We start from the raw sequence: 25,221 nt of genomic DNA on the forward strand, positions 1-25,221 counted from the left end.
GATATTATCTTATTCGATACACCCTTTGACTATAGTCCTATGGCTTTCACTTAGATATTTTTAGTGCCGAAAGCATAATGAATTTTATTTTAAACTACTGAACCAATTTGCATGGGTATGGAGATATTTTGATACCCGAGAAAAGACATAGGCTACTTTTTATCCCGGAAAAATGACGCAATCCCGGAAATCCCGCGGGAACGTGAACTATGCGGGTTTTTCTTTGACTGCGCGGGCGAAGCCGCGGGCGGAAACCTAGTGTTTTATACATCTTCGTACACATTTATTGTCTTGAAAAGTTTCTTATGAAAATTCACCGCTATTGATTAGACACCTCAAATAAATGAAATTCGAGATCACGTTTCAAAAATTTAACCAATCCATACTATCCATACTAATATTATAAATGCGAAAGTAACTCTGTCTGTCTGTCTGTTACTTAATCACGCATAAACTACTGAACCAATTTGCATGAAATTTGGTATGGAGATATGTATTTTGATACCCGAGAAAGGACATAGGCTACCATTTATTGCGAAACATGTACCACGGGCGAAGCCGGGGCGGACCACTAGTAGGGATATAAAATAGGAATGCATAAAAGCTACGTTCAGTAGGTAATAAGAGTTACAGACGATTTTCAGATTTTTTTTTATTGTTTCTTATATTATATTTCTATATAAAATTAATTTCTAATTCCTTGTTTCAGGTAAGTTCCAGTCAGAAACCATAATGTGGTGATAAGCAGGTGTTGAGAAAATTTGTCATTTCATCCTATCCTATCCTACTAATATTATAAATGCGAAAGTTTGTGAGGATGTGTGTGTGTATTACTCTTTCACGCAAATTCTACTGAACCGATTACAATGAAACACACATATAGAGGGTAACTTGGATTAACACATAGGATAGGTTTTATCCCGGAAACCCCACGGGAACGGGAACTATGCGGGTTTTCCTTTGAAAACGCAGGCGAAGCCGCGGGCGGAAATCTAGTATATAAGTAATTTATATCTAAGCATTACCGACTGACTGTCGAATCGCTGTTAGCAGATGTAACAAATGTACAGGAAATTCGAATGCATTTTCAAATGACTGAAGATTTCTGCCCAGGTTTCTGGTAGAAGTATGGTTCCTTTTTTGCGAATACTGGCGCCATCGTAGAACAGAGTAGTCATTAGTGCTAAGTTAGTGACACTGCCAACTTGGAAAATCGAATGAAACAGTAACGAAACTGCTGTCAGTATATAATATTTATTGTATATAAACATAGATGGCGCTGCTAGTTTCTACAATAATTAATTTAAAGGTATTAATTATTTTTAGCTCGTCACAATGTGATTTAATTATTACTGTGTAAATATTAATAATTTTTATTAAGAAATTAAAAAAATAATAATTATAAATAATAATTTTCCTAGTACCTAATCCTGAACGTCGAACGATGTCGCGTAAGACGAAATTTCAGTTTGCTGATTCTAGCGGGAATTTGAAAAAGCGCGGTTTATAGTGGTTCATAGCTGTTTTGAAATTATATTCATAATATATAAAAGTGTAAAGAAGTAAATTATAAAATTAGCCCAGAAGATCGATGTTTCTGGTTGTGACTCCCCTTTTGTACCTTTCCGTAAACCAAAATATAAAAGATTTTATCCGGACAGTAATATAAACATGCAGTTCAAAGTATTTGTGGAAAGCAAAAATAAAGAAGAAAAAATAGGAAATAAAAGTCCAGTCTATTTAAATCACATATTTAATATTAAAGGTATAGTGGCAGTTGGCACTGAGACGTATTAGCGCGAATAAAATAGTTGTTACCTTCAATCAGCACAATACCGCTACTTATTTTCTCAATCACAGCAACATCTGAAAAGATATGTACAATATGAAAGCATAATATATTCCAGCAGCTCAAATATAAAAAACTGGTATAATCAGAAATAAAGAATTGTTTACAAAGTTAACCTCAGTATATGAAATAATTATTGCAGTTAGACGATTTATGAAAAAAGTAGGACACGAGTTAGTAGGAACACAAACTTTCAGTATCACATTTCTGGACCTCATTTAGCTATTTCTAAAGTATGTCCCATTCAAATGAATAAAATATTAGAGAAGAAAAATTCTCTGCCATCACGTGGCATCCCTGTAAATAAAAATGTAAATATTGTACAAAAACCTGTAAATAAGTCTGTAAATATTAAACCTGTATTAAAGAATGTAAATATTCACGATATAAAATCACAAATCATTGGAAACAGTGATGTACTTATGGCCCTATTACATACACTGATCCAAATAGGCAATAAAAGTGATAACGAACCAATTACTTCATCATTAATTAAAGATATCCTCATTAAAAATTTTTCAACATAATGGATACACAAACTCATAGAACTCCCTCTTTACGTATTGCGCAATTCAATGTCCAAGGTGCAAATCACAAAAAACCTCTTCTTATAAAATTTTTAAATGAAAAAGATATTGATATATGTTAATTAAATGAGACATGGTTGAAAGATCATCAATCATTTCTTATTTCTAATTTTTACAACAGAAATTGTAAAAATGCTCGTAATGGTGTGGGAATATTAGTTATGGAACATTTGAAATACAATGTTTTAAATACCTCTTTTTATGAAGATAAACAAAATATAGCAATAAGTTTATATACAGAAAATACTACACTATCTATTCTTTGTGTGTATTGCCCTCAAGCGGACATAATATAAGAATGAATAGATTGCGTAATATTATAAGAGATTTACCAAAACCTCTTTTTGTGAGTGGTGATTTCAATGCACACCATATTGCTTTTGGATGTCTATCTACTAAAGCTCGTGGTCAAAATGTGTGTGTGGCTTGTGTGATATAATTGATGAATATGATTTATGTATTTTGAATAATGGTAGCTTCACTACTGTAAATTATCCTACACGCAATCCTTCAGCAATAGATGTCAGTTTTATTAGGGAACTATATTTTCTATCACCAAAATTTATATTAGGCATCAAGTTGTATAACCTTTTTTTTATATATTATTGGAGGGCAAACGAGCAGACGCAATGCCTGATGTTAATAGCGAAGTGCGTCGCGCATAGACGTCCACAACGTAAGTTGTGAGTGTTACCTACCAAAGAGGGGAATGGGATGGGATAAAAACGGAACAAAGAGATGGGAGGAGGAGCTGTCCGTGAATTAAGAGGCGGCTTGCTTTCGGCCTTTGAGAAACTGATATGTTCTTTTCTTAAAAGTCCCCAAGTCATAGTTCCTCGGGAACACAGCTGATGGTAGATTGTTCCAAAGCTTACATGTCCGTGGAAGAAAGCTACGGTTGAAACGTACTGTTGTGCTGCGCCAACCATCCAGGTGGTGAGGATGGAATAGGTTTTTGTGGCGGGATGTGCGATAGTGGAATTGAGCTGCCGGAATAAGGTCAAAAAGTTCCTCGGCGCACTCCCCGTGGTACATTAACCTAATAAATAGATCTATCACCACGAAATATTTTCGTTCTCAGATAAACAAAAATTGTTCCCAGGTATGAATTATCAAATTAATGTTATTATATTATGTGTAAAATAAAATTATATTGCATTACATGAATATAAACTTCGTTCTTATAATAACATTTTTGTTACTTAAATAATAGCTCTGTGCTCAGAATGGTAGATCTGTCACCAAATAAATCGATTATCGATCTCTGACTGCGACTCCTTTTTATTTGATATTTTGTCACCAATACAGTAGTAACATTTTATTTCGTTCAGATATGAAATTAATAGTATTCGTTACCAATTTAATACATCAATTTATAATTATTTTAATGAAAAAATGATCAATGGGGCGGAGACAAATTGGCGCGCTTTAAAAATTGACCAATCCGGCCTAACCTATGGGTAGTCAGATTATTCAGTGGTTATTATTTTTAAGAATAAATATTGATTATTTTAACTTTAATTAAGTGTTTTATCTACTACTAGCTGTTGCCCGCGACTTCGTCCGCGATTACGTCGTTTTTCGTCATTCGTCGTTTAAAAAAAAATACGTGACACTTTATTTTAAAATGTTCTTAATTATTGTCTCTTATAAAATTTAACTACATTAAAATTGAACACTCTGATAGGAAAATCTTAAAATCTGAAGAAAACATGAATGAATGTGATTTAAATTCTACATTACTTAGTATCAAATAATAATCTAAATTAAATGTAGATTAACAGTTCGAGCACACCATTATAGAATATGTACCTAAGTATTAAATTACGTTAGTTTACATAGTAACTTTACTAAAAACACGATTTCTATGACTATCTTTCGCGCTCGGTACCACAAACTAAGCATGTTTGTGGTACGTGGCCCGCGTCACTTGACCCCCCGCGAGTTCCCCTCCGTTGCTATGCGAAAATACATTCGCCGCCCTACTGTAGGAAAAATTGTAATACTGTGGCCTGGGCGTTATAACACGTCCAGGGAGTTCCTGAGTGCCGATATCACCATCTTGAGGAAAAGCTTCTAATGTCGATTTAAAACTGCATACATACGAATTAACCTGTTCTAAAATTGTGAAATGAGTTCAGTTTTAAATTTGAGAAATATTGATTTCTTGTATTCCACTATTCGTTGTAGTCGAATACAAAATATATTTATACAAACTTAGGTTGCCCTTCAGGCAAAAGGGATCCTATAAAATGGTAAACTTGACCTTGTATCTTAAAAGTAAGCATGAACGGATCTTCTGATAATTATAATTGAGCACCAAAGGATCATTTGAAACGCACTACTATAAGAGCGAATATTGCCTAATAACAGTTTACATTGCTGATTGCACCACAGAATACATAATAGTAGCTAAACGCTAATTGCACAGTATGTTCCTCTAAAAGTAGTGATTTCAAAGGTTCCGGTGTATCTTCAAACGAAAGCCGACTCGCCTTACTACACTTTAAAGCATTACAAAAAGAACATACTACGTTAATATCGCCTATACAGAAGATGATCTGTAATCAATTGTGAGGTTATAAGCAAACCCACTTTTATATTTGTCAGACCACACCACCGAATTCGTAGATTGTTTACCTCAAGACATTAAGACTATGACGAAATCTGTCTGCAGTAAGACGGGCCTCTCGCTATTCGTACGTTTCCAGAGACCGAATAGTTTCAATTCTTAATCTTTCATGAAACAAACTTATTAATCGTTCTTGTCTCATATAATTGTAATATTCGCGTCCCTACTCTAGTCATTGCTTATGCTCATGTTCATCTTATTATGATGCACCCTATCATTTGTCAAACGGTCTTCATATTGAGTAAAGTTTCAGATTCTCGAGATAAAATATGACTGTCGTGATCAGTAGTGAGACGAAATTCCCTCTCAGTGAGGGTTTCGGTCTCACGGGATAGTACAATATGCCGTTTGCGATCAGCTGTGAGACGTCATACCCTCTCAGTGAAGGTTTCGGTCTCACGGGATAGTAGGGGAGACCGGGTTTGGTTGTCTCACGGGTTGGATGTCACAGCGGCCTTAATACAAAACTGAACTAACGAATAAGTCTGTTGACCAGCGTGGCTAGAGCGATACAGTGACAACGCTGTCCCCACTTCGCGTCAGACCGCCCCGATCTGCCGTGAGGGCCTCACACGTGTTTATTGTTTTCGCACAGATTTTTTATGATATGAGGACCGAATATGCTCCTCATAACATCACTTTTTGTGAACGAAACGACAGCGCGGTTTAATTCAATGCCAACACCATCAGAAAAAAGGATTATTGTTAATTGTGAAAAAATGTATTATGATTTACACTACATATTAACACTCTTTTAACATTTAACATAAAATATAAGTCTGTGAGTGTGTAAAAATAAATCCAGCTAATTACACATTAAACGTATGTTTATAATTTGGTATACGACATGAAAATATATTAATTGTCAAGCAATAATAATACAGATAAATACTGAACATAAGTATAATAGATATTAAGTAGTAGATATTAGTTAAAATATACTTTGACTACTTTGACTGTTAGTCAAAGTTTATTTTTACTAACAACATGTAAATGAAGAAGAAATAATAATTACCAACGAACTAACCTTTTCTATAATACTTAACACGGCACATTTTTCAAATTATCTTGCTCAACTCTACTCAAAAATTTGAGGGTTTTGTTGGAACTTTAATATGTAAAAACTATGATATATCTAAACTACGATACAACTTGCATGCGGAAATGCTCATTACAATAATTGTGAATCTAAAGAATAACTAAGAACATACTATTCAATTTTATTGAGCTGATGAAAATCTTTTTTTTTCTGGAAGAAATCACCGTCGCCTAACAAATATAATGTGTTTTCTTATAAAACCGTTACATAATTTATTTTATCTACTTAAATAATGAAAATGATATATTTATAAAATATAAAACATATTATGTAAAATGATTAAAAATAAATAAATGAAGCAACTACGATTCAAAGAAAACATCTTTTTCAGTGTGAAAATGCTCTAAGCAATCCTGGATGATGAACTGTATATCATGTACCTACTCTGATCCCAGTACGGTCGGTACGTCGATAGCCATAACGATAAATATTATAATCAGATAACCGCAAAGTCAAAATAAAAACATTACTTGTAAAGTTGTGAGTGCAAAATTTACGTTTCATTTGGCAATAACATTTTTTTCGGAACTAAAACGTTTGATATGTGGTTGGCTGCCCCTCCTCTCCTTCCTGAAAAATATCCTCCAAAATTTCCCGAGATACTTCCAATGATTGAACCATTGGACGTTGGACATTAACTTCAGTCAAAAATTGACGAAGCGGATGATTACTAATTTCCACTTAATCCTCGCTGCTACTGTCTTTATCATCAAATCATCAATTTTCAAGTGGTGTAGTAAAAATATCAGCAGAAATCGTCTTCCAAAGGCGATATAATTTTATTAGCATTGAATCTGTAAATAAAAAAATCAAAAGTTAACTGTAAATCTATAAAAAAGCTACTTACAAATAAAATTTTATCAAAAACTTCTGTTCCCAATGCACCTCAAAATAATAAAAGAATCATTCATTTCATTTCATTTCAATAAATACCTGTAAGTAACAACTTACCTTTTGTGGGAACGCATGATGGTGAAAATTCACAAAACACGAAGATTGCATATGATATTTTTGGTTTTATGGCATTCAATTGCTTTATAAATATCACTACATAGTATAAAAAAAGTCGCTTTCTGTGTCCCTATGTCCCTTTCTATGCTTAAATCTTTAAAACTTCGCAACAGATTTTGATGCGGTTTTTTTAATAGATAGACTGATTCAAGAGGAAGGTTTTAGTATACAATTTATTAGGTTTTAGACAAAGCGGACGAAGCCGCGGGCGGTAAGCTAGTAAATTTATAAAACACGAAGATTTTTAAAATTGTAACTAATGAACACAACAATATATTATTATACTCTTTGGAACACAATCATTAGATTAACTGTTGATAATGGTGTCTATATTTACTTAAAATAATAAACATCTACCCTCGTCCCTCACTTTAAAAAAAATGTAGTTTATTATTTACACGAAATATATCTTATAGGGAACGGAAGATATTGGTTAAAGAGTTAAATAAATAAATAACATAATTATATTTAAATTATTAATTTTTGACATTGTGTTCAGTAGTGTTAACATGTAAATTGATTTGATTTTTACGAAATCTCATAGATGGCGCTGTTACAAAATTAACATTATACAACTTACATTCTAAGCTATGTTTCTCTTCCCAAGTTACTTAAATGGCATAATTTTTATAGTGTCAATCTAGATATTGCCAAACAACATTTATATATGCGTCATTTGATTATTAATTTCCAATAGTTAACGTGTAAATTGATTTGATTTTTATAATATTTAATAGATGGCGCGGTTTCTAATTTGTCTTTATACTACTTAATTCATTAAACTGTTTCTCTGCCCAAATTACGTAAATGACATAGTTTTTATTTTGTAAAGCTAGATAATAGCATGGCTTACTCGAAACCAACATTTAAACATGAGTCTTTAGATTGTACGCTGTCGTAATACACGGAATACGTAAGAAAAATAAAGGTTCACAGCTCCTCCCCCGTAGGTGATAGCTTGATAATATGTAGCCTATAGCCTCACCCGACCTGTTAGTAATATTCATGCAAAATTTGAAGTCAATCTATGCAGTACTTTTCGAGATTAGCTCGGTCAAACTTACAGACAAACAGACAAACAGACAAAAATTCTAAAAACTGTATTTTTGGCTTCTATATCGATTATAGATCATGGATTATGTATTCTTTTAAAAAAATATTCAATGTACAGTTTTGACTTTCCTACGATTTTATTATATGTATAGATTCTGCTAGCCATAAGCCAGCTATTTTAAACCAGCGCTGATTGTTCAGTGGTAATTATTTTAAACAATAAATATTGATTATTTTGACTTTATAGTGCATTGGGGGAATTTCGAATGAGGGGTAATTTCGGAAGATTGTGTATACCACTTCAGAGCATTGCTTTATCGTAAGTATCTTGAAGTAAGGGCATGAAGATATATAGGTTTAATATTATTAGCATACATATTTGCTTAATCTATCACTAGTTACTTATTAATTGAACTTAAGTATACGTATTTTCCCCGTGGCCGGAATTACCCCAATGCACCTTAATTGTTTTATTTACTACTCTGCTAAAAATTTTATTTAAATATAATTTATACTACCAGTGGAAATTTAGAACCTTGGGAGTCTTGTTAAGTAGCAGAATCTTTTGGTTGAAACGATGATGACAACCCTAATTTTTTATTTGAACTTAATGCAATTTTCTAGTAACATAATATGATTTATTGGTAATCTTTAAATTAGTTTGTTTAAAAACTTATTAGGACACACCTATTATAATACATACAAAAACATTTATTTGGTACTAGACCTTATATCTCAGGATTTTAGGTGATTTATTGTGGAACTGATTTTGCATTGTTTGGTGACTACATTTTGGTGACAGATCTACTATTTTGAGGGCAAACCCTATTATTTAAGAAACACAAAACTAATTAAATTGGTGATAGCTTAAATGATACCCGTTTTATTAGCCCCGAATTGGCCCCACTTTGTGAGTGGTCTGTGTATGATGATCCTATGGGTAGTTATCATTACCCAACCATCACAGACATTACTATGTGCATTGAAAGATACACAATCAATAAACATGTTAACAAATTTTTATATAACAAAACTGATTGGACTCATTATACAGAAACCTCATAATCAGTCTTCCAAGACATGATAGTCAGTGCAGAGAACCCGATGAAATCTTATGAGGAGTTCTGTAATCGGCTTGATAAACTCAAAGAAATTGTAATTCCTAGATTCACCAGGACCAACTTCAGGAGTTGACCACCAGCTCCCTGGCGGAACAGCATCTGTGAACAATCTGTTATTAAATCTTATGAAACATTGAAATTGTAGAGGTACAGAAATGATCCAACCATTAATAATTACATTAACTATAAAAAATTTGATGCTTTAAAAAAAGGACTATCAAGGAGCAAACAAAGAATTAGCTGGAATAGTTTCTGTAACAGTTTCAATAGAACTACTCCCATCAGTCAAATCTGGAATCTGATTAATGATTTAAGAATATCAGAATTAGTAATAAGTGATATAAAGATGAATTTGTGCAACCACTACTGGATAGACTATCAGATAGCACCAATTTGACTGACCGGGTTCAATTAGACAATTATTTTAATATTAATAATGAAAATCCTCAATCACGATTTTTATTGGATCCTTTTTCATGAACTGAATTCCTAATGAGTTTACAATCTAGGAGAAATACTAGTCCTGGTTTAGACGATTTTCCATATTTATTGATTAAACATCTACCTGAATCAATACAAAATTTATTTTTGAATGTTCTTAATAATCTTTGGCATAAAAAGTTAATACCAAGTTCATGGAAAACTCAATGTGTTCTACCTATACTTAAACAAGATAAACCACCTGAACAGGCTAGTTCCTATCGTCCAATTTCACTGTCGTCATGTCTTGGAAAGATATTTGAAAACATGGTGAAAACTCACCTTGATTGGTACGCAGAATCGAACAGTGTTATCCCTTATGTTCAATATGGATTCCGCAGAGGACGAAGTTGTGCTGACAGTTTCGTTTCTGTTATAAGTGATCTGAAAAATGCAAAAGACAAGAGATTACACACAGTTTGTGTATTTCTAGATGTGCAAGGTGCATTTGATAATGTAGATCCTGACATACTGGTGAAGGTGGGGGTAATAAGATACCCCCACAAGAAATTATCAAGAATAGAAATTAGCGAGGAATTATTGGCCCTTACTTTTTCGAAGACGAAAGGGGGCGTGCAGTTACAGTAAATTCAGAGCGATGGTAGACGAGTTTTTAGTGCCTGCACTGCAAAACTTTCCTGGCTATAACCAGAGAACATGGTTGCAGCAAGACGGAGCTACATCACACACATCCAATATGTCTTTACCTCTAATTCATGAAATTTTTTCGGGAAAATTGATCTCTAGGAAAGGTGATAATAATTGGCCTCCACGCAGCCCTGATTTAACTCCCATGGACTTTTTCTTGTGGGGGTATCTTAAATCTAAAGCGTATGCCAAAAAACCAACTTCTCTAGTGCATTTAAAAGAAAATATCCGACACGAAATGGCAGCCATCACTGTGTCTACCTGCCGAGCTGTCATAAATAATTTTAGTGTTCGATTAAATGAGTGCCGTGAACGCAATGGACTGCATTTGGACGATATTATTTTTAAGAAATTAATTCCCATATTATGCACTTTAATAATTAGTAAACATTTTTATTTTTTTCAATACACCGCTTACTTTTTTTTTATTCATCCACAAAATATAAACTTTCTTTTGAGACACCCTGTATTTTACAGCTTATTCAAAAGCCAAATGATGTCGATAAAAACTTATCAGGTCGTTCGAGCAGTGTGCCTTGGTGTGCCTGATTTAGTAAAAGCTCATAAGAAGCTCATTATCACACTGTTTGTATGCGTTTCCTGAGAACATTTACTATGGTAATGTTTATTTTTTTTACACCTGAAAGTAGAGATTTCAATGAACCATGGAACTATATGCAATGAACAAAAGGCTCCCCAAGTTTTTGAAAAAAGCTGATATTTTGACGGGTGACTTTTCGATTGAAAATAAGGTTGTTCTTTTGGTATTAAGTAATTCAAAATAAGGCGAAAAAATAAATATTTTCAATCAAATAAATTACAGTGCATTCGGGACATAATAAAGTAAGTTTCCACCAAATTTCGTAGAAAAAAAAATTGTTGAAGTAGATAAAAATAGAAGACCAAAAACTTGGTTTTTTAATTTTTCACCTAAATTTTGAGGTTATGTGAAAAAATTGTGATTACAAAAGTTGTAGAACTTTTAATTACCTACAACTTTGCCATTGAACTTTTTTCCGTAGGACTTGTAGTTTTGTCGGAAATCGAAAGAAACCATTTTTTTCTCTTAAAAGCTCCCCCCTCCCACTTCCCGAACTCGGATTGACCGTAATTTATTTTTCCTTTTATTTTCATCATATTCCCCTCCTTTTCTAATGGGTTTCATCCGACTGCGATTTTATTTTGTTTCAAAAATTATCTACTCTAGTCTATATGCAGTTTTTGAAGCTTTAAAATTGATTAGTTGTGTAAATAATTGTAAATATTTTCTTATCTTAACAGATTCTTTAAGTATTATAAGCCGCATAATGCGCTCTAGTGCTGTAATTGGAAAACTACCTATACTTCATTACTTGCTCTGTGCCAAGAAGCTTATATCTAATACACTGGAGATTGCACTATGAACGTTGACTTGTCACGGGAAGGTATGACCTTGAATGACGCCTGGTTGTTCCTTCATCCCTTTCACACCAAGTTGCCAAGTTAGGTGTGAAAGGGACAAAAAACAACCAGGCGTCATTCAAGGTCATACCTTCCCGTGGCAAGTCAACGTTCATAGTGCAATCTCCAGTGTATTAGATATAAGCTTCTTGCTCTGTGCTAATACTTATTCTGTGGTTGAAATTGGTTGTCTGTTGAAATCGTGCCAGCTGGGCGGATCCGCATCCGATTCCGATATTTTATGTATACATTTGTATTTTCTGTAGTTTCGGTCATCGGTGTTTGAAAGAAAAGTTAAAATCGTACCTACTAAATTTCAGGACGTGTTGTATCCCCAATATGTGAGTACCAATTTTTTTATGGATAAAAATATAGATGCTATATTGTGGTTTGTCGATAGTGATCATTTATGAAAGTACAAGACCAGTACCTGCTGTTGTAAAAACTATGTGAATACAATATGAAATCGATTATATACTTTTACAATAAAAATATAGATTTTAAATAACTTTTTAAATAAAACTTAATCCATACTAATATTATAAATGCGAAAGTAACTCTGTTTGTCTTTTTTTTTATTGAAATTATTATTACAAATTATTACAATAACTTAAGTCTAGAGAGAATTGCTTGACTTTCCTTAGAAAAGTACGGTCCCGAAGTAAAGTACAGGGGACGTGTAACCTAACTGTTACTTTATACGCATAATTTATGTTTTTGTGAACATAATATTATTAAATTAAGTTATATTTCCATAAAAAACATATATTATTATTAAACATATATTATTAAACATATATTATTATACATATATTATTAAACATATATTTTTTTTTTATATCAAAAATTAAATGTTTAGAAAAAAAACCATCATGTAGGAAGATTATAGTAGAAATATCAAAAACCGGTAGACACAGCGAAATTCGTCAGAAAAATATAATAATGTTATAAGACAAACGAAACGATGCAACGATCAACACATCAACAAAAAAATGTTACTCAACATGACGTTTCGATCTATAACCCAACCATATTAAAATGTGTTTCTGTTCTAGGAAATTGGTTTAAAATGAAGGCCTACATGATTTATACGCACAGTCATGTAAAGTTTACTTTGAGACCAAAGTCATGATTATCGGCTCCTTAGCCTTTACTAAGTAAAGTATAGTTTCTGGAAAGTAAAGATGAGCTTGACACGACTAAGAAATATATTTTTGGGTGAAAGTAGATCTTTCCATCAAAGTAAAGTTAAAGTGCGATCTATGAATCTCGGCCTGGGTCCAACAAAACTGCACATGCAGTTTGTCTGTGGGATCAAGCCTCTTATATTATATTATATTATATCTTATCTATAACTAAATATATTATATAATATTATTATCTGTTATAAAATATGGTATTAAGTATTCTGTGTCTGTCTGTTACTACACAGTTGTTTACAGTCTGTTACTCAATAACTAGGTACTGAACCAATTTGCATGAAATTTGGTATAGAGATATTTTGATACCCGAGAAAGGACATAGGCTACTTTTTACCCCGGGAAATAGGATAGGTTTTATCCCGGAAATCCCACGGGAGCGGGAGCTATGCGGGTTTTTCTTTGCTTGCGGGCGAAGCTGCGGCTGGAAAACTAGTATCTAAGAAACTTTTTAAAACTCTTCATAGAATAGGTCTTAGATTAAAACAAAAAGATGTTCCATACAGCACATGATAGCCGCGCGCGGTCCTTCTAAACCGAGTCCAATGGACCTCCTTTGTTTCAGTCTACGTTAAAACAGCAAGAGTGGTTTAAAAATGCCTCACTACTGTGCCTTTTTTAAATGCCAGAATAACACATCCGCATCCTACGTAAATAAGGAAATCACTTTTCATAGGTAAGTACTTAAGTACACTAAAAGTATATTTTTAAAGAATTCTTGTGAATTTATTGTGCGTTCTGACAGATAGGGCTATACTGAATGTTTGGGGAGGGTCACAATAGACTGCATCATGCATGGCAAATATAAGGTCAGCATAATAATATTCATAAGAAATAAAGTATGAAGGAAAGTGTGCTAGTTTATTAACCCATTAGAAGTCACCATACTCATTTGAGTACAACTATATTAATTCTTGGCATCAATTCCAGAATTTATTAAGTGTATGTTTGTACTTTATTATTTTACTTCATTGTAAAGCCCTTTAAGTGTCTTCATAAAAAATAAGTGAGTAGGTAGTGCGATTTTTTTTATTAAAAAGTACCAGTTGAAGTTGTGATATGGAAACGTCATTGAGGTAAGTAAATGATTTTAGATTTTCTCAAGTAATTAGTGATTTATTTCGATTTATATTAATGCATTAGATGTAACAGAATGGTAATAAAAACTATTACATAAATTACATATAGTTACCTAACATAAAACTAGAATCTTGTAACTGTAACTGTACTCAGTTGAGTACACTGACGACATACATAATCAAAATAACTGTTTACTTTTTGATACTTTACAATGAAGAAATAGCAATATACAGCTCAAACTTAAATTGTAAAACTGACATGATTAAAAAGAGCAACTAAGTATGGAGTTTCTTGCCGGTTCTTCTCCGTAGATACTGCTTTCCGAATCGGTGGTAAATGTTAAAATATGTAATGACGTTTCAAAAGTGCTTCTAAAAGAAGTCTAATTGAATAAATAAATGTTTGAGTTTGAGTTTGAAACTAGTTACCATAGGCTTCAGGAAGCTGTTGAAACTGTGTTACAGGGTAGCAAAGATGTTAAATGTGACTTGGCTATCATACCACCTGATCCAAGCATATTGACTGTTGAAGAGGAGGGTGCCGATGAGGATATGGCGGCGTGTCCTTTACCGCAAGATGTACCTGGTACTATTGAGGTATTTAGAAATCAAGAGGATACTATCATTATCCTCTTGAGGACGAGGACCATATGCACAGTGACAGTGATGGTGAACCTCTTGCGTCAAAGAGAACACGACTTGATGCAACCCGCCAATCTTCTTCAAATCCGAACCCAACCTGGCGTAAATGTACTCCTTCATATTCTTCGACTTTTTAGAGTTCAACGAAAGTTGCTGATAAGATAAATGCTATTCGTAAAGGGCCTGAACCCTATACAAATATTTGAAAATAATGGACAAGCAACCTTCATCTTTCAGTTTCATTCTTTCACCTGTAGACAATCAATCAATCATCAGCCTTTCGATGTCCACTGCTGGACGTAGGCCTCTCCTAATGCACGTCACTGAGCCCGGTCGTTGGCTCTTTGCCGCCAGTTATGGCCAGCAACCTTGCGGACGTCGTCACTCCACCGTGTAGCAGGGCGTCCTACGCTACGTTTGCCGAATCCCGGTCTCCACTCTAAGACATGTGTGCCCCAGCGGTTGTCCGTTCTGCGGCACACATGACCGGCCCACTGCCACTTCAGTTTGCTAATTCGTTGAGCTATGTCGGTTACTTTTGTTCTCTGGCGAATTACTTCGTTTCGGACGTGGACCCTCAGAGAAATACCGAGCATAGCTCTCTCCATAGCTCGCTGAGCGCCTTTGAGTTGGTGGACCAGTCGCACTGTCAGTGTCCGTCTCGGCTCCGTAGGTCATGACTGGTAGGACGCACTGATTAAATACCTTTGTCTTGAGGCATTGTGGTCGTGACGACGAGAAGACTCGACGCAGTTTACCAAAAGCTGCCCAATCCAGCTGTATCCTCCTGTTGATTTCTCTCTCGAAATTGTTCCCACCTAGTTGGAGCATTTGCCCTAGGTAGACATACTCTTGAACAATCTCGAGAGAGACTCCTTGGATGTTTATCGGCTCCGGTAAGACATGAGCGTTAATCATAACCTTTGTTTTCTCTGCGTTCATGCGGAGTCCGATGCGTGAGGAAGATTCAACTAGGTCGTTCAACATTTGCTTCAGCTCTTGCAGCGATTCAGCCATAATGACAATGTCATCGGCAAATTGTAAGTGTGAGATGCACTGACCGTTGATATTGATGCCTCGTCCTTTCCAATCCAGCGTCCGAAACATATCCTCTAACGCGTTGGTGAACAATTTCGGCGAGATTACGTTACCTTGTCTTACGCCTCGCTGTAGATGGATACATTTCGTACGCTGGTTCAGGATTTGGATGGACATGGTTGCGGCCTCATACAGTGATCTCAGCACTTCGATATATCGCCAGTCAACCTGGCAGCGCTGCAAAGACTCCAGAATAAACCAGAAGCTCTACCATGAGTTTACGCACACGATACTCGCTAGCGATTGTAGTAAGCGGTTTGTATAAAATTTCGTACAGCGCCCCTAGTGTGCCGTAGCGAAACTAAAAAGCCTACCATGAGGTGCAATAGTAAACTACAGTAGATAACGTATAGTAAACTATACTACACTCGCTGTAGTAACCATACAATTTTTGCACCATGAGTTCTAATTTTGACATATTATGTCGTAGTTTATAACTATTCGACGATAGATACGTCAGTCACGATAAATAATCTCGTGAAAGTTAAGAACTATTCACGTTTGCTATTGTAATTACGTCAGACGATTTAACTATGTCAACTCATATGGTAGAGGTACAGGTCTCAATGCAGTCGAAAGCTTTCTCATAGTCCACAAATGCAATGCACAGGGGCTGATTGTACTCTTGGGTTTTCTGTACTATCTGCCGCACTGTGTGGATGTGGTCTATGGTACTGTATCCACTGCGAAACCCGGCCTGTTCAGGGGGTTGAAATTCATCGAGTCTCCGTTGAAGACGGTTTGTAATAACCCTGGAAAACAACTTGTAGATGTGGCTCAAAAGCGATATGGGCCTGTAATTCTTTAAAAGGGTTTTATCGCCTTTTTTAAAGAAGCGCACCACAATGCTTTTGCTCCACACCTTCGGTGTTCTCCCGGTGAAAAGAACAGAGTTAAATATATCCTTTAGTTCTTTTAGGATAGGGGCTCCACCTGCTTTAAGAAGCTCCGTCGTAACTCCATCCTCTCCCGAGGCTTTCCCGTTTTTGAGTTGCTTTAGGGCCAACTCTATTTCACTGGACTTCAGGAAGCTCATCCGTGTTATGCCGGGTTGAAGTGGCTCTGGGGTCTTTATTAATTGGAGCGGGTTGAGATGCATGTGACTTGTACAAACAGTTGTAGAAGTATTCAACCTCCGACAGAATCTCCGACTCCGACTTTAGGACGCTCCCTGTGGATGACTTCAACTTTGTCAGATGGGATCTTTCCAGTTTTTGTGCAAATACCTTACGATTTTGTTCAATTGCCTTTTCAATTACAAGAGCATTATGGGATCTAAGGTCGCGTCGTACCATCCTGCTTATTTCCTTATTAAGTGCCCTTTGTTCTGACAAAGCTGATGGTGGGTTATCACGTCGCTTATTCATCAGAGTCAGAGTCTCCCCCGAAAGCTTACATTTCTTGTTGGCGGGTTTCTTCTTAAAAAGGCTTTCGCCTTCGCCTCTTAGGATGTTGACTATTTGGCGGAGTCTCTGGTTAACATCATCAGTGGTTTCCAGGACAGCAAATCGATTGCTCAAATTTAACTGAAATTTTTCGGTATCCGTAGCAGTTTCTAGCATACTAGGCCGGAGTGTTGACTTCATCATTCGTTTTCTCTCAAGCTTGCAATTGATATTTAAAGTGCCTCTAAGATATCGGTGATCACTACCCGTTTTAAATCTTATAATCACTGAGATATCTCTAAATATGCGCCTTTTGTTCGTAATGATGAAATCAATCTCATTTTGGGTTTTACCATCAGTGCTTTGCCAGGTCCATTTCCTCTGGGACTGTTTCTTGAAGAATGAATTCATCAAGTAGAGTCGCTCTTTTACAAGGAAATTAACCAGCATTTGACCCCTCTGGTTTCTGCTTCCAAAACCGTGCGGTGCTATAGCCGACTCACTGCTTGTTTGTACTCCCACTTTAGCGTTGAAGTCCCCCATCACAACATTGTATTGGTTTATGTGCCTTCTTGGTATTGTGTAAGGCTTTCGATATGTCATCATACAATCCTTCGACTTCTTCGTCAGAGTGTGTCGATGTCGGTGCGTAAACCTGTACCACCTTCAGGCTATACCTATTGGTGAGCTTAATTATAAGGTACGCAACTCTAGGAGACACACTTGAGACTTCGACAATGTTGCGACAGAGGACTTTATTGACCAGAAAGCCAACTCCACCTTGAGAAAGGCGTTCTCCTTCTCTGAAGTACATAAGGTGCCCCGATTCAAGGGTTATGGTGTCCTCCCCCTCTCTGCGGACTTCACATAACCCCAGAATATGCCATTTTATCTTCCCTAGCTCCTCTTCCACTTTCCAGTTGCGTTAGATGTTCGTCGAGCCGTAGCGTGGGTCCGTTGTACGTTGCGAGGGTCAATTGGGTTTGGCGACCTACCGTAGCCCGGGGATTCTTCGCACCCCCTGTTCTACCGTTACCACGACCGCCGCCGTAGCCGGGAATAGTAGAACTACCGGGAACTGGGGGTCGTGGTTGAATGTGACTTGCCATAGGAGGTAAATGCCCATAGTCGCCACGCTGGGCATGCGGGTTGGCGACCGCAGAGCATAGTATTTCGAACCAACAATGCTGCTGCCCATTGCCGGCCTTCAAAATTTTACTATGCTGCTTCGGATGGTTATACCGCCATCAGTCGGTCGTCAGAGCCTCGTCCGTTGTTCATCAGGATACACCGCGGGAAGGTGAGGTTGACTATTGGAGCACTGAGATGTTATTGTGCTCCCTTACATCCCAGAACAGTAGACAATGTTCACGGAAAATAGTGGTAGTAGATACTAGTTACATATATTATTGTGATAGATATGGCTGTAAATTTATAAAGAATAGAAAAAATTCGATCACGAGGCGGGACTTGAACCCGCATCCTTCGCGCCATTCCGGGGCGGATGCCTAACCAACTCAGCCACTCGTGACCCGCCTGAGCAATCGAATTTATTCTACCCTTTCAGTTTTATGTGTCTTAAGGGACACACCGCGCGCCATCTATTGAGATGATTTAACAACCATTTCAACCAATATGAAGCACTTTTCAGTGAATACAATATTGTAACGATGGAACACGACCTTTTCTTGAATTTATATTTTTTGGTTTTTATGGCATTCAAATGCTTTATAAATATAAATTTATAAAGAATAGAAAAAATTCGATCACGAGGCGGGACTTGAACCCGCATCCTTCGCGCCATTCCGGGGCGGATGCCTAACCAACTCAGCCACTCGTGACCCGCCTGAGCAATCGAATTTATTCTATCCTTTCAGTTTTATGTGTCTTAAGGGACACACCGCGCGCCATCTATTGAGATGATTTAACAACCATTTCAACCAATATGAAGCACTTTTCAGTGAATACAATATTGTAACGATGGAACACGACCTTTTCTTGAATTTATATTTTTTGGTTTTTATGGCATTCAAATGCTGTATAAATATAAATTTATAAAGAATAGAAAAAATTCGATCACGAGGCGGGACTTGAACCCGCATCCTTCGCGCCTATATTTTTTATAAATTTATATTAAAAACCAAAAAATATAAATTCAAGAAAAGGTCGTGTTCCATCGTTACAATATTGTATTCACTGAAAAGTGCTTCATATTGGTTGAAATGGTTGTTAAATCATCTCAATAGATGGCGCGCGGTGTGTCCCTTAAGACACATAAAACTGAAAGGATAGAATAAATTCGATTGCTCAGGCGGGTCACGAGTGGCTGAGTTGGTTAGGCATCCGCCCCGGAATGGCGCGAAGGATGCGGGTTCAAGTCCCGCCTCGTGATCGAATTTTTTCTATTCTTTATAAATTTATATTTATACAGCATTTGAATGCCATAAAAACCAAAAAAATATAAATTCAAGAAAAGGTCGTGTTCCATCGTTACAATATTGTATTCACTGAAAAGTGCTTCATATTGGTTGAAATGGTTGTTAAATCATCTCAATAGATGGCGCGCGGTGTGTCCCTTAAGACACATAAAACTGAAAGGATAGAATAAATTCGATTGCTCAGGCGGGTCACGAGTGGCTGAGTTGGTTAGGCATCCGCCCCGGAATGGCGCGAAGGATGCGGGTTCAAGTCCCGCCTCGTGATCGAATTTTTTCTATTCTTTATAAATTTATATTTATACAGCATTTGAATGCCATAAAAACCAAAAAAATATAAATTCAAGAAAAGGTCGTGTTCCATCGTTACAATATTGTATTCACTGAAAAGTGCTTCATATTGGTTGAAATGGTTGTTAAATCATCTCAATAGATGGCGCGCGGTGTGTCCCTTAAGACACATAAAACTGAAAGGATAGAATAAATTCGATTGCTCAGGCGGGTCACGAGTGGCTGAGTTGGTTAGGCATCCGCCCCGGAATGGCGCGAAGGATGCGGGTTCAAGTCCCGCCTCGTGATCGAATTTTTTCTATTCTTTATAAATTTATATTTATAAAGCATTTGAATGCCATAAAAACCAAAAAATATAAATTCAAGATATGGCTGTTTCTAATGCGTCCTGGCGTTTACGTGTAATATGTGATAACCCTATGGATCAGCTCATGTTCTGACGTCATATTGCACGATTTTATTTACGCCAAAGTATGAACCAAGAAAATCAAGCAGCATCAGTTGTTGAAGGGTATACGGTATACCTCAAGATGAAGTTGGACACTAACCCCGCAAAATTGTTTAACAGCTGCGGTGTGTACTTTGCAGTTCAAGAGTGTTGGCAATGTAAGAAGTTCCTGAAAACAGTTAGGCGGTCAGTGTACTCAAACAAAACAAACAAACAAACAAAAATACTTTATTGTGCACCACAGAGAGAAGTACAAGTACTCAATATCAAACCCCTATATTTTCCTGAAAAACCAAATTTTCCAAAAATTTTTTTATTTATTATCTTTTTACTTCCTTCCTTTCCTTTATCTTTATACTTCCTTTAATATGAAAATAAAAGAAAAGTAAGAAAATATTTTGTAGTTTTAATTTAACCTTTAATGGGTTAAAGGGTGTATATTATTATTAAAATTAAATCCGTATGATCTGGTATAGTTAGAAAAAAATATATTAATAAAAAATGTTTTACAGATTTCCCAAAAACACAGTGTGGAGAAATTAAATGGATCGCATCAGTCACGAATGAAAGGTGTGATCGTTACTGGAAACCTCGTGTTTATGCTCGAATATGTTCAAGACATTTTAAATGTGATGAAATATATATAAACTCACATGGCCAAAAAAGACTTGTTGAAGGAGCCGTTCCTTGCTTTCAGGTATTTATAAAATTTAAAAACTTTGTTTGATATTATGAAAACATGATCGTTTTGGTTTTAATAATCCAAATTCGATTTGTCTTGATAACAAATTTTTAAATAAGATGAAAGAGTACATTTGTTCCTTGAAAATCTATGTCAAGAGGAAAAGAGACATAGACGTTCAGTGACAAGCAGTGACAATGACAATTGCACAATGAAAGCTCGTGTTGTCTGCATAGCGTGAATCTATTATTTGCATAGAGAGCACACCCCGGACACTCCATACAAAATTATCGTTTTGACAGTCACACTGTAGAGACTGCAAATGTGTGTGTTAACGCTTTATGGTTGGCACATTTGTGACTAGCGTAAAAAAAAAATCGCGTTTTTCTGATGAAATACATCCGTAAACAGCACAAATCACAATATCTAACCATTTTCAACGAAAAACGATAATCACAAATCCAAAATAATAAAATTACTTTAAGTCAATTTGATTAATGTTATCAATCTTCGTAGGCGTATCGTCCTTGCAGAAAAATGCGGACCATTTTTAGGCTGATCGTGCGGGGTGAGGTAAGTGTTTAATTTTGGCGGGAGGCGGAGAGTGTCCGTTCTGTAGCGTTTAGCTACTATTATGTATTCTGTGATAGAGAGTTTAAAATATCAGTTCTCAACATTGGTGCAAACTAAAGCCACAGTTGACAGATACATACAGTTAGGAAACTAAGCCCCTGTGATGAAATTATGACGTAAGCACTGTTGAAGCTATAGGGCTGTTACCTTTTTGATATTTAACCGAATTCAAAAATAAAGGAGGAGGTTGTCAATTCAGCTGGTAAATTTTGTTTGTTTGGTTTTTTTTCACAGCTGCGTTTTGTGGTATTTTCGAGATTGAAACCCGTAAAGATACTGTGCCTACCAATATATTGTATACCTATGTCAGCAATATTTGTGTAACCATATTAGGATGCGAAACCGATCTGCGAATCTTAATATGGTATACAGCAGCCAGTCGCTAACCAACCAACCAAATGTAATCACGTCTCAAAATAATATTCTGGCCAACGCGACGTGATTATACTGCTGCTCATCTTCTGCGTCAACTATACAAGAAGCCATAATTTTTTTTCCAAAATGACTATTGAAAACGGAACACCGTCAACCAGCACAGCATCAGAGCTAGCAAAAGTCGCAGGATCACCAAGAACTCCGGAATTTTGGTGTGATCAAGCTCATTTACGCAGTTTACAAGCGCAGGTAGCTCAATTGTCTACACAAATAATGGAATTGAAGAACATTCAAATATCTCAACGCAGAAAACCAAATTATTATAACAATAATCGGCCCCGCGCAATATCCCGTGGCCGTAATACGATACGACGTGTGTCGCGAAGCGCCGGCGATCTTTGTTATTATCACGCAAAATTTCGCCATAGAGCTAACAAATGTACAGAGCCGTGCTCATGGAATAAGCAGAAAATCCAGAACCAGGAAAACTAAATAAGGTGCAGTCAGCGGCGGATGTCTGCACCCTCTCACCATCCCACCGCCTCTGCGTGACTAACTTAAACAGTGGTCTACGTTTTTTGGTGGACACGGGAGCCAACGTTTCAGTTTTGCCACTAATTTTACGATAGATTTCAAATAATGAGCAGGTATAACTTTATAATTTACTAGAGGTCCGCCCCGGCTTCGCCCGTGGTACATATTTCGCAATAAAAGGTAGCCTAAGTCCTTTCTCGGGTATCAAAATATCTCCATACCAAATTTCATGCAAATTGGTGCAGTAGTTTAGGCGTGATTGAGTAACAGACAGACAGACAGAGTGACTTTCGCATTTATAATATTATAGTATGGATTATAATTATTTATGGGAGTTCACTGCATCAGTGATTAGTAATACAGATTGTGAATATATTATATTATATATACCTACTATTCACAACCTATTTACGTTATTTACTGGAACAACCATAGGAATCTACAAATAAGTAGTAGGTAATCATAGTAGTAATGGTAATAAGTAATTCATAAAAAAATATACTACATATAAATCTTTCTTGATTTTATTGATGTAACACTATGAAACTTTAACGTCAATACTCAGCCCACGGAAACGAATTTATGCATTTGCATAAATTCGTGTGAGTGTGATTAGATATTACATATTTATGTAATATCTAAACTCACCTGCATAAAGTTTCTGAAATGAATCGAAAGTCGTATTTTTTATTAATACATATTAATAAATAATAATGATTATTATTTATTATGAATAATAATTATTTATTAATATGATTACAATACTATATTAACTTATCTTCGAAAATTAGTTAGATATCATTTAAATATGAATCTCTTTTAGTTCTCGTTTCTGAAGTTTCAATGTTCTTTTGTTGTTTACCATTTTCAAAAAAACAATATTGAAACAATATTATTAAAAAATCGGCGCGCGGCACAGCAATTTGAGCATGGTCTACTCGTCTCAACGGAGCGATAGCGTCTGATGTATGAAATAGAATTATGTTTGAAGCTCCTAGAACGTGCGATGCAAGATGATTTCTTGCGTAACCGTTCACTACACCGGGCGCGAGGCGCGTGGTACAGTCAATTCACCGCGTCTAGAAGCGGTTGCGGTGCCTACGACGCGTGTCCAACAAAATCTGTATTTATGACCTCAAAGCGTTGGCAAACACGATTGATCTTATATTTATTTTGTTCACTATTTAGTAGGCTACATAATACAACGCTACCCACGCTTCAAGTAGCGAATAAACGGATAGATCGATGCCCTGTACCTGCTATTAAAAGTAAATTTGCTAACAAATCATACAGAGTACTAGCTCCTCGTATATACAACAAGTTGAACAATATTAATGTTAAAAAGCTAAATAGGAACGCCTTCAAGAAAACGATTTTATCATGGCTAGACGACTATGATTACGATGGCATAGAAAATCTCCTTATCTCACAAGTTAAATAAATTATTAATGTAACTCAACTCACCGTAATAATACCGATTACACAACATGTTCACTCGTTATCCAAATAATTTAAACACACACTCCCACAAAAACTCAAACACACATCCACCCACACTCACTCACATACATGCACATACACACACACGTACACACACACAAACACACACACAAACACACACACAAACACTCACACAAACACTCACACCACACATTCATTGGGTTGGCTATCCCTCTTTTATTTTTAATTTTTGCCTTTGTATAAATTTTCTTTTTGTTTTAACCTTTATCTAGACCACAATGTATTAAGGGAAGGGACTGGCTTTCTTAACACAGGCTATGCCTAGCAAGAGAGCCAGAGCCTCATAATCAATATTGTATATTTTAAAGGTGAAATAAAGATTTATTTTATTTTATTTTTTATTTTTATTTTATTTTCTAAAGCACACTTGATAAACGAATTCGTCAAACAAGCCTAGTTGCGTTGTATATAGGGCTAATACAATGACCTATTATACTAGTAGACGCGGCATACGCCAACATCATTGCACTAAAAAACACCGTAATTAATACATACCTACTTACTAACGCATTATCACCAATACAGTTGTTCTCTCTTTCACTCTCACGCACGAGATATAATATATGTCTCACTCATGTACTTCGTAATAACAACTGCCGATTAAAATATAAAAAGAACGTCCAGCTACGACGCTGAATGGTGCGTGACTGAGGTAACGTATCTAGCCTTTTTATATATTATCACTAGCTTTCCGCCCGCGGCTTCGCCCGCGTTTTCAAAGAAAAACCCGCATAGTTCCCGTTCCCGAGGGATTTCCGGGATAAAACCTATCCTATCTCGCAAGTTGGATCGAACTGCACATGGTGTGCGAATTTTATTATAATCGGTTAAGTGGTTTAGGAGTCCATTGAGGACAAACATTGTGACACGAGATTTATATATATTAAGATAGGGCTAATATACATTTATTTATTTACTAGCTGTGCCCGCGACTTCGTCCGCGTGGAATAGTGACTGCATAGTAGTTACTACTTAATAC

At 35.9% G+C, this 25,221-nt stretch overlaps 1 protein-coding gene and 1 long non-coding RNA gene across 7 annotated transcripts in view; one reads left to right on the plus strand and one right to left on the minus strand.

Moving 5' to 3' along the window:
* Positions 1-1,737: 1,737 nt before the first annotated feature.
* LOC123705271 lies at positions 1,738-11,194 on the minus strand. Of its 3 annotated transcripts, none has more exons than XR_006753286.1 (4): positions 10,899-11,194; positions 10,115-10,216; positions 9,290-9,451; positions 1,738-1,866 (listed from the first exon to the last, which is right to left on the minus strand). It is a non-coding gene; the product is annotated as an uncharacterized LOC123705271 (long non-coding RNA). The 3 variants fall into 3 exon arrangements; XR_006753285.1 differs by lacking the exon at positions 10,899-11,194 and adding an exon at positions 10,540-10,800; XR_006753284.1 differs by lacking the exon at positions 10,899-11,194 and adding an exon at positions 10,384-10,800.
* A 916-nt stretch (positions 11,195-12,110) lies between these two features.
* LOC123705270 (ecotropic viral integration site 5 ortholog-like) overlaps positions 12,111-25,221 on the plus strand; it is an 85,714-nt gene continuing 72,603 nt past the window's right edge. For 2 of the 4 annotated variants that reach the window (XM_045653981.1, XM_045653985.1), the window contains exons 1-2: positions 12,111-12,261; positions 13,685-13,795. The gene's annotated coding sequence lies outside the window, so the exon portion shown is untranslated. The remainder of the gene's footprint in view (positions 12,262-13,684; positions 13,796-25,221) is intronic. The other 2 variants (XM_045653982.1, XM_045653984.1) reach the window with 1 other exon arrangement.

Source organism: Colias croceus, chromosome Z (assembly GCF_905220415.1).
Source record: "Colias croceus chromosome Z, ilColCroc2.1".
Lineage (NCBI taxonomy): Eukaryota > Metazoa > Arthropoda > Insecta > Lepidoptera > Pieridae > Colias > Colias croceus.